Here is a 9,847-nt window from a genome sequence, read left to right as displayed (position 1 = left end):
CACGGGGTTGTTGGTGCTGGTAGCCCGAGTAGAGAAGTTTGGGGCAGGGGGATGGGAGCAGAAGTAGTGATGTCACCTCTCCTCTCCGCGATTGGCCGCCGGGGGGCCGGACTGCGACCAATCGGCAGTGTCAGAAAGTCTGGCGCGGCCCCGCGGAAAGCCCTGTTGCCACCAGGCGAGGAGAGGCGAGAGGGGACCTGCGGGAGTGGGGTGACGAGCAGTGTAGACGGCACGCGTGCTCGGGGCACGCCGCGGGGCCGAGCCCACGCCAGCGCACCTCTCTGATAGCACCCTGCCGTCTTCAGGCTGGGGTTGGGGCAGAGCATCCTGGGGGTTCTTTCACACTCTCCCCGTCCCCGGGCGAGCCAGCGGGCGAGCGGGCGAGCGGTCGCACAGCCCGAGGGTTGCTCACACCCGAAGGACGGTTTGTAGAGACCTTGCGGGGTTGGGAGGGGTGGGTGTCACGCTGCAGGTGAGGAGCAGAGCTCGTCACCCAGATGCGCGGTTTGCACCAGCAGGGGGTCTTCTACCCCCCCCCCCCGTAGCTTCCCCTCTTCCCCTCGGATCATCAGGTTTCCCTTGGACCCAAGGATACCGGAGAACGACGGACCTCCAGCCGGCTCCAGGGAGTGTTACACCTCAAGACCTCAGCAGGGCGTCTGTTCCGCTGTAGCTCATCCTACTGTCGGTGTTGGCCTGTACTTAGGTCAGGTTGACCCAGGCTGGAGTGTTAGGATGGAGCGAACCCCAACTGCCTCCAGACATAGTCCTGTAGGCATGTCTATGGGGTGCTTGTCTTGATTAATTAGTGACTGATATGGGAGGGTCCAACCCTTTGTGGGTGGGTGCCACCCCTGAGAAGATGGTCCTGGGGAGTATGAGGAGGCTGGCTGAGCAAAAACCATAGAGATCAAGCCATTATGTAGGGTCCCTCCATATATACACATATATACACACACATATTCACTATATATATACACATATATATACATATATACATATATATGTATGTATATATATATATATATATATATTGAAATAAATGCTTTCCTCAGAGTTGCTTTTGGTCACGGTGCTTTACCACAGCAGTTAGAAACTCCTAAGTCACCGTCCTAACATTTGCATTACTTGTAAAGGACTATCCAGTGGTATGTGACTGCTTCCCTTGGGGCATGCAAAAAGTGCCACTTCCACTGAACTGAGGCCATTTCACACTAACTATAGGAAGTTCCCACTGCCCACAGGGATTCAGGAAAAACTTAACTGAGGGCGTGGTGCTTCCCCTACACTTAACTGTCCTTCCAGGTTCACAGAGAACTTAAGTTTATTACCTATGCTGTTGTAGAACGTATAAAAATCTTACACTTTCAGCCGGGTGCTGGTGGCTCACGCCTTTAATCCCAGCCCTCCGGAGGCAGAGGCAGGCAGATCTCTGTGAGTTCAAGGCCAGCCTGGTCTACAGAGCGAGTTCCAGGACAACTTCCAAAACAATAGAGAAACCCTGTCTGGAAAAAGAAACAAACAAAAATCTTACACTTTCTTGTTATCTCCCCACTCATCCCAGGAACCGAACTCTGCTCTTACTCCGTAGTCCAGGCTGGCCACAAATTGGAAGAAGTCTTCCCTCCTCAATCTTCTACATGATAGGATTACAAACATTAAAGACAAAGCTTGGTCGGGCAGTGGTGGCACACACCTTTAATCACAGAATTTGGGAGGCAAAAGCAGGCGGATGTCTGAGTTTGAGGGCAGCATGGTCTACAGAGTGAGTTCCAGGACAGCTAAGGCTACACAGAGAAACCCTGTCTCTAAAAACCCAAACAAACAAACAAAAAACATTGGGTAAATCCTGTTCTAGGGATCCAACACCGTTTTCTGGTCTCTGCAGACATTAACGTACACAAGTTGTTCACAGACATGTATACAGGCAAAAGAGTGCACATTTTAAAATTTCACATATGGACAGGCATGGTGTCACACAGCTTTATCTCAGCACTCAGGAGGCAGAGACAGGTGGATCTCTTGAGTTCAAGGTCAGCCTGGTGTACACAGAGTTCTAGGACAGCCAAGACAGAGAAACCCTGTCTGGAAAACAACAACAAAGACACTGGTTCTTTCTGGACCTCGTTGGGGTGGGGGTTAAATATCAGATATCCTGCATATCAGATATTTACTTTATGGTTCATAACAGTGGAAAACTGTAATTATGAAATAGCAAGGAAAATAATTTTATGGTTGGGGTGGCCACAACATGAGGAACTGTATTAAAAGTCCCCGAATTAAGAAGGTTGAGAACCACTGATTTAAGAACCAGAAGGAGTTCCAGGCCAGCCAAGACGATATAGTCGCCCCCACCCACCTACCCCCGCAAAAATAAAAAACCAAACAGCACAGACAGAAATCACTTAGGTCACTTGGATAGGCCCTAGTGAGTGGTTCATGCTGTCACCAAGGGGGTTTACAGCAGTTACAGAGAATAAGTTTACAAATGCCAACTGGCCTCGTTAACTTTGGAAGCAAAGGAGATTGTGCTGTCTGCAGGAAGGCTCCTGCTGAGCCGGTCACAGTTTGCACTGTCCACCGAGGCTCACGGGAGAGACAATGGATCAGGGGGAAGTTGTGTTCCCCAGTCGGTTCACATCAGGTGTGAGGATTAAACAAACACATCCTGCCAAGGAGATGTTCAGCTGTAGTGCAAAGACTTGCTGGATATAGTGTGATCATGAGAGCCACAGAGGTGGATCCCCCACCACTCACCCGCCCGTACGACTTGTGAAAGTTACTGCTTGCAGGCACGAAGGGAGAGCTGTTAGTGGGAGATCACACGGGCCGAGCCTTATTGGAGGAAAGGTGTGTGTTCAGGGAGCTGTACCCTGCCCCTGGGAGAATTACATAAACTGTAGTTAACTTACGTACCCAGTCGCACTGTCCTGTGGGTGAGGGGTGACATTGCAGGAGGCAGGACCGCACCGCCTTAGGTTGCCTGGGGTCAAATCACAGTTGGGCTGCTTCTTCCCAGCTGAGTGATTTGGGGAAGGTTACTTAATCCCTGTGCCTTGATTTCCACCCCCTTTTAAATGGAAATAGGTTGAGGGTGCGGCTGGGCTCAGAGATAGTGCCTTTGCAACCTGGGCCTGAGGTCCTGAGTTCTGTTCCGGGCAGAGGGGGTGGGGAGAGATAAAAGAATAAAAGATCTTGATGGCTTTGTTAGGAAGGTGCAGTGCTGTGAGAAGGAGCTAGTGCTTTTTTTGCACAGCAGGGTGAAGTTCCATATATTTTTAAAGGAAGGAAAGAGACCTGGGTCCTGGTCTATTTTCCCAGCACTTAGGAGGTGGAAATAGGATGATCAGGAGTTCAAGGTGAGCTAGAGAGCGAGTTGGAGGTCAGCCAGGGCTAAATGGGACCCTATTTCAGGAAACAAGAAGAAAACAAAAACAACTGTGTTCACTAAAAGAAGTAAGGCAGGAAGAAACCCCAGCATTTGGGAGGCTGATGCAGAACGATGAAGACCTGGGTTAAATGGACAGACTTTATCTGAAAATACGGGGGGAGGGGAGGGCAAAATGTTAAAGAAAGATTATTTAATCTGATTTGTACATTATATATAATATCACCCAGTTCTATGATCTATGACCAGCTATACGTTATTTAATGAGTTTTTGGAATGCAGCTTTGTAGAGGACTCGTGCTTAGCATGGACAAGGCCCTGGGTTTCATCTCCAGCACCATAATAAATTTACAACAATAGAAAAGAGGGCTAGGGAGGTGACCTGTCGGGTAGGGTTGTTTGCCGCCAAGACTCGGTGCCTGAGTTCAATCCCTGCCCCACAACCCACGAGTGAAATGAGAAAACCAACTCCTGAAAGTTGTCTTCTAATCTCACTTGTGTGTTGTGGTACATACATGCCCTATCCCCAACATGGATCTCTCTTGAATTCTAGGCCATCCAGGGCTTAAAATGAGACCCATCTCAACAACCCCTAACTGCCGCAACCCCACCCCCACCCCTAAAGCAAATAAACCAGGGCCTGGGAAAACGGCAGTTAAAGGCATTGACTGCTTTTCCAGAGGATCTGAGTTCAATTTCCAGCACTCACCAGGCAGCTGACAAACACTTGTAACTCCTGTTCCAGGGTCTCTGACACCCACTCTGATCTCCAGCAGCACCAGGCACACACATGGCACACAGACATACACATACAAGCAAACGCTCATACACAGAAAATAAAATAATTTGAGGAGTTTTGTCTGAGACAGGGTCTCACTTTATAGCTCTGGCTGTCCTGGAAAGTGCTATGTAGAACAGGCTGGCCTCAAACTCACAGAGATCCACCTGCCTCTGCCTGTGAGTGCTGGGGTTGAAGGGATGGGCTAACATGCCCAATAATTTTTTTTGTTGTTATTTAAAGATTTTATTTATTATGTATACAACCTTCTGCTTCCGTGTATATCTGCACACCAGAAGAGAGCACCAGATCCCCTAACGGATGGTTGTGAGCCACCATGTGGTTGCTGGGAATTGAACTCAGGACCTCTGGAAGAGCAGTCGGCGCTCTTAACCTCTGAGCCATCTCTCCAGCCCCATGCCCAATAATTTTTAAAGAACACTTTAAGCAGGTTACTCCTCAAAAATTATAAAACACACCAGGCGTTGGTGGCAGACGCCTTTAATCCCAGCACTCGGGAGGCAGAGGCAGGCTGATCTATGTGAGTTTGAGACCAGCCTGTTCTCCAGAGCAAGTGCCAGGACAGTCACCAAAGCCACAGAGAAACCCTGTCTCAAAAAACCAAAAATAAAAAAAAATTATTAGTAGATGTATTTTACTTTATATATGTGCATGCAGGTGTACCATGTGTCTACATTGCCCATAGAGATCAGAAGAGGGTATTGGGTCCCCTGGAAATGGATGGTTATGAGCCACCACAGGGGCTCTAGGAACTGAACCAGAGTCCCCCGCAAGGACAAGTGTTCTTAATCACTGGGCTATCTCTGTAGCCACCTTTTTTGTTGTGGTGGTACTTTATTAGGGTTTTGCCATCTATCGGGCTGGCCTGGACTCAGTAGATAGCCTAGATTGACCTAAAACCTGAAATCCTCCAGTCTCAGCCCCCCTGAGTGCTAAAATTATAGGAGGCATGAGTCACCACTCTTTAATTAAAAATGTTTTTGGAGCACGAAAGAGGTGGCCTAGCAGCTGGACATGGTGGCCTACGTCTTTCATCCCAGCAAACAAATCTCTGAATCTGAGGCCAGCCTGGTCTACAGAGCAAGTTACAGGACAGCCAGGGTAACACAGAGAAACCCTGTCTTGGGGGGAAAAAGAGAGAGAGAGAGAGAGAGGTGGCCTAGCTCTTAAAAGCACTTGCTGCAGGCTGGAGAGATGGCTCAGAGGTTAAGAGCACTGACTGCTCTTCCAGAGGTCCCGAGTTCAATTCCCAGCAACCACATGGTGGCTCACAACCATCCATTATGAGATCTGGTTCCCTCTTCTGGTGTGCAGATACACATGGAAGCAGAATCTTGTATACATAAATAAAATCATTAAAAAAATAAAAGCACTTGCTCTTGTAGAGGACCCAGGGTCGGTTCCCATCCCTCACAAGACAGACAAGAGCAGTCTGTATTTCCAGTTCAGGGGATCCAGCACCTCCTTTTGGCCTCTGCTGGTTCGCATACAATGAATGCACTTGTAAAAAAAAACATGGGTAAAAGATTCCTACACAAACAATGCAAATGCAAATAAACAAATCTTCAAAGGGTGGTCTGGAGATAAGGCACAGCTGCTCTTCCCAGAGGACCTAAGTTCAATTCCCAGCACCCAAGTCAAGTGGCTCTAACTTCAAGCAATCCGGTTCCCGAGGATCTGACGCCTCTGGTCTCCAAGAGCACCTGTCTTCATAGGTACACCCACCCACACCGATTCACAAACATAGACATGGAACTTAAAACAACTTTAAAATTAACTCTTAGGGCCGGGCGTTGGTGGTGCACACCTTTTATCCCAGCACTCGGGAGGCAGAGGCAGGCAGATCTCTGTGAGTTCGAGGCCAGCCTGGTCTACAGAGTGAGTGCCAGGATAGGCTACAAAGCTACACAGAGAAACCCTGTCTCAAAAACATACATACATACATACACACATACATCTTGGACTGAAGAGACAGTTTAGGGATTAAGGGTGCTTGCTGCTCTTCTAGAGGACACGAGTTCTGTTGTTAGCACTGACTTCAGGTTGTTCACAATTGTCAATAGTTTCAGTTCCTGGAGATCCGATGATCTCTTCTGGTCTCCTTGAGCACCCACACACTTGTGGACACACACACACACACAACTTCTAAAGAATCTTTTTTAGGGTTAGGTCATTCATGCCTTAACCCCAGCACTGGAAAAGGAATAGCAGGCAGATCTCTGTGAGTTCAAGACCAGCCTGGTCTATATGATAAGTTTCAGGCCAGCAGGCCCAAACAATGGCATCCTGTCTCAAAAATTTCTTTCAGCTCGGGAGGCAGAGGCAGGCAGGTCTCTGTGAGTTTGAGACCAGCCTGGTCTCCAGAGCAAGTGCCAGGACAGCCTCCAAAGCCACAGGGAAACCCTGTCTTGAAAAACCAAAAAAAAAATAAATAAAATTTTCAGTATGGTGCTAGGGATGGAACCAGGGTCTCAAACATGTTAAGAATGTACTGTACTGCTGAATCACACCCCCCAGACTCAGTGTTGTGATTGCTTTTATTCATTGAAATTCCATCACTCGGGAGGGAGGCAGAGGCAGGCAGATCTCTGTGAGTTTAAGGCCAGTTCTAGGACAGCCAGGGCTACACAGAGAAACCCTGTCTTGAAAAACCAGCCACCTAATGGTAAATGCCTTTAGTCCCAGCACTCGGGAGGCAGTAGCAGATGGATCTGTGTGAGATCAAGACCAGCCTGTTCTACAAGAGCTAGTTCCAGACAGCCTCCCAAACAAAACAGAGAAACCCTGTCTTGAAACACCCCCCCAAAAAAGAAAAAAACAAACAAAATCCTCCATGCAAACCATACAAAACAACCCAAAACCAAAATGTCTCTTTGTTTTCTGAGACAGGGCCTAAGGTACTGCTAATTGACATGAAAGCTACTATGTAGACGGGGTTGGCGTTGAACTCATGACTATCTTCTGCCTCCCAAGTGCTGGGATTTCAGGCATGCACCGTCAAGCTGGGCTAGTTTAACACTATTTAAAGAGTTTGTACATGAGCCATGAGGCAGATGGCACAGCATCACACACCTGCACCCTCAGGCAGCGCTCGGAAGGCTGTGATAGGAGGGTCGCTCTGAATTTGAGATCAGCTTGGTCTACACAGTGAGATACTGTCCCCAAACCAGTTTATGCCGTCCCATTTAATTGGTAATCTTGTCCATATTTTGTGTGTGCTCTGGTGAAGGGATTCCAGGGCCAAGAAAATCTGTGGCATGCTTGAAGCTCACCAGGGAGTCCTACTGGATATAGGTCACTAAGCGACCCTATCCTCAAGTTGAGGCGATAATAAAATGACATGTTTAACACACCCTCTTTAAAAACATTTTATTTGTTTCTAGTGTGTTTTGTTTGCATGTATGGAAGTGTTCCGTATGTGTGCCTGGTACCCCCCGAGGTTAGAAGATGGCATCAGATCCCCTGAAACTAAAGTTGCCCACAGTTGTTAGCTACCATGTGGGTGTTGGGAACCTAACCTGGCTCTTTTTTGAAAACAACAAATCAGCAAGTGCGTGCCTGCCTTTAGTCCCCAGCATTCTGAAGGCAGAGGTAAGTGGATCGCTAAGTTTGAGGTCAGCCTGGTCTACAGAATGAGGTCCAGGACAGCCAGGCAGTCAGGACTATGCAGAGAAACCCTGTCTCAAAAAAAAAAAAAAAAAAAAAAAAAAAAGAAAAGAAAAGAAAAAGAAGAGAAGAGGAAGAGGGAGGGGAGTGGAGGGAAGGGAAGGAAAGTAGAGGGGAAGGGAGGGAGAGGAGGGGAGGGGGAGGGAGGGGAGGGGAGGGAGGAAATAACAAATGTATTGACCACTGAGCAATCTCTCCAGGTCTGTTCCACATTATTCTTGACTTCAGACTGGATTAAAAGTGTGCACACCACCAGGCCTAGTGGTGCTGACACCTTTAACCTCAGCACTCAGGAGGCTGAGGCAGGCGGGTCTCTGTGAGTTGGAGGCCAGCCTGGTGTACAGAGTGAGTTCCTGGACAGCCAGGGCTACACAGAGAAAAGGTCTTTAAAAGGCGGCGGTGGTGGCACATACCTTTAATACAAACAGGTAGATCTCTGAGTTCAGGGCCAGCCTGGTCTACAGACTGAGTTCCAGGATGGACAGGGCCACACAGAGAAATCTGTCTCAAAAAAAGAAACAAAACAAAACCCAAAAAGCAGAGGTTTTATAGGGCACTAAGGAAGTGTGAGGAGGGTACTCGGGCTCACTAGAACTCAGTGGCCATGGTTGTATGGCCTCTTGCAAGTAATGGTCATTAATGCATAAATTTGACTCTTTGGGTGTCTCCCAGGGATGGGTGGGATCACAACTGTACCACCTTAGGCTGAGGACCATATGGTAGTTACATAGAAGGGAGAGAAGTTAATAAGATCCATGGATAAATTACTGCCAAAGTCATAAAACCCACAGATATTTTCCCCAGGGGCTCCCATTCTCCCCCCCCCCCAAATAATATTTAGGTCTGGAGAGGTGGCTCAGCAGTTAACAGCACTGGCTGCTCTTCCACAGGACCTGAATTCAATTCCCAGCACCTGCCTACATGGCAGCTCACAACTGTAACTCCCATTCCAGGGAATCTGACTCCCTCACACAGACATGCAAGCAGGCAAAATACCAATGCACATAAAAAAAATAAATTATTAAAAAATAAAACCTAGCTGGGCGTTGGTGGTGCATGCCTTTAATCCCCAGCACTCAGGAGGCAGAGGCAGGCGGATCTCTGTGAATTTGAGGCCATCCTGGTCTCCAGAGCGAGTGCCAGGACAGGCTCCAAAGCTACACAGAGAAACCCTGTCTGGAAAAACTAACAAACAAAAAATTTTCAGGTTGTCAAGCTTAGTAGTAAGTACCATTGTCCACTGAGCCATCCCACCAGCCATTTAAGTATTTATTTAATTTTGAGACAAGGTCTCCTGCAGCTCTGGCTGGCCTTGAACTGAGTTTGCTCCGGTAGAGAAAGCTAGCCTTAAACTCTAGCTTTCAACTTTCCGAGAGGTCAGATTAGGAATGTGCATTGCTCTGCCTGAGCTCTGGCTGGTGTGCATACATTTGAATAGGAGATAGCTCAGGTTGCTCTCAAACCATTTATGTTTCCAAGGATGACCTTGAACGTCTTCCGATCCTCTGGCCTTCACTTGCTAAGCGGGAATGAGTGTGCGTGTCCTCTTTCACTTGGGTTGGGGGACAGGATGCAGGGCTTTGTGCACAAAAGGCAGGCACATAGCAGCTGACATAGAGACTTCAGGACTGCCCAATCTCCTTTCAATTGAGCAGTACACTGTTGATGCTGGAGAGATGGCTCAGCGGTTAAGGCTGCTCTTCCGGAGGACCTGGGTTCAATTCCCAGCACCCACAGGGCAGCTCTTAACCATCCTTAACTCCAGGTTTAGGGGATCTGACACCCTCTTCTGGCCTTTTGGACACCAGGTATACATGTGGTACACAGACATACATGCAGGCAAAACACTCATACACATTAAAATCATAATAAAATTGTTTTAAAAAAAGATTTAAGCTTAGTGCATTGTCAGGGTGCAGCAGGCATAGTAGTTAACCAAAACACCTACCTTTTTGTTCGTTTGAGACAGGATCTTGCTATATATTTCAAATTGG

Source organism: Cricetulus griseus, chromosome 9, assembly GCF_003668045.3.
Source record: "Cricetulus griseus strain 17A/GY chromosome 9, alternate assembly CriGri-PICRH-1.0, whole genome shotgun sequence".
NCBI classification, from domain to species: domain Eukaryota; kingdom Metazoa; phylum Chordata; class Mammalia; order Rodentia; family Cricetidae; genus Cricetulus; species Cricetulus griseus.
Note: the sequence above shows the minus strand (reverse complement) of the source record.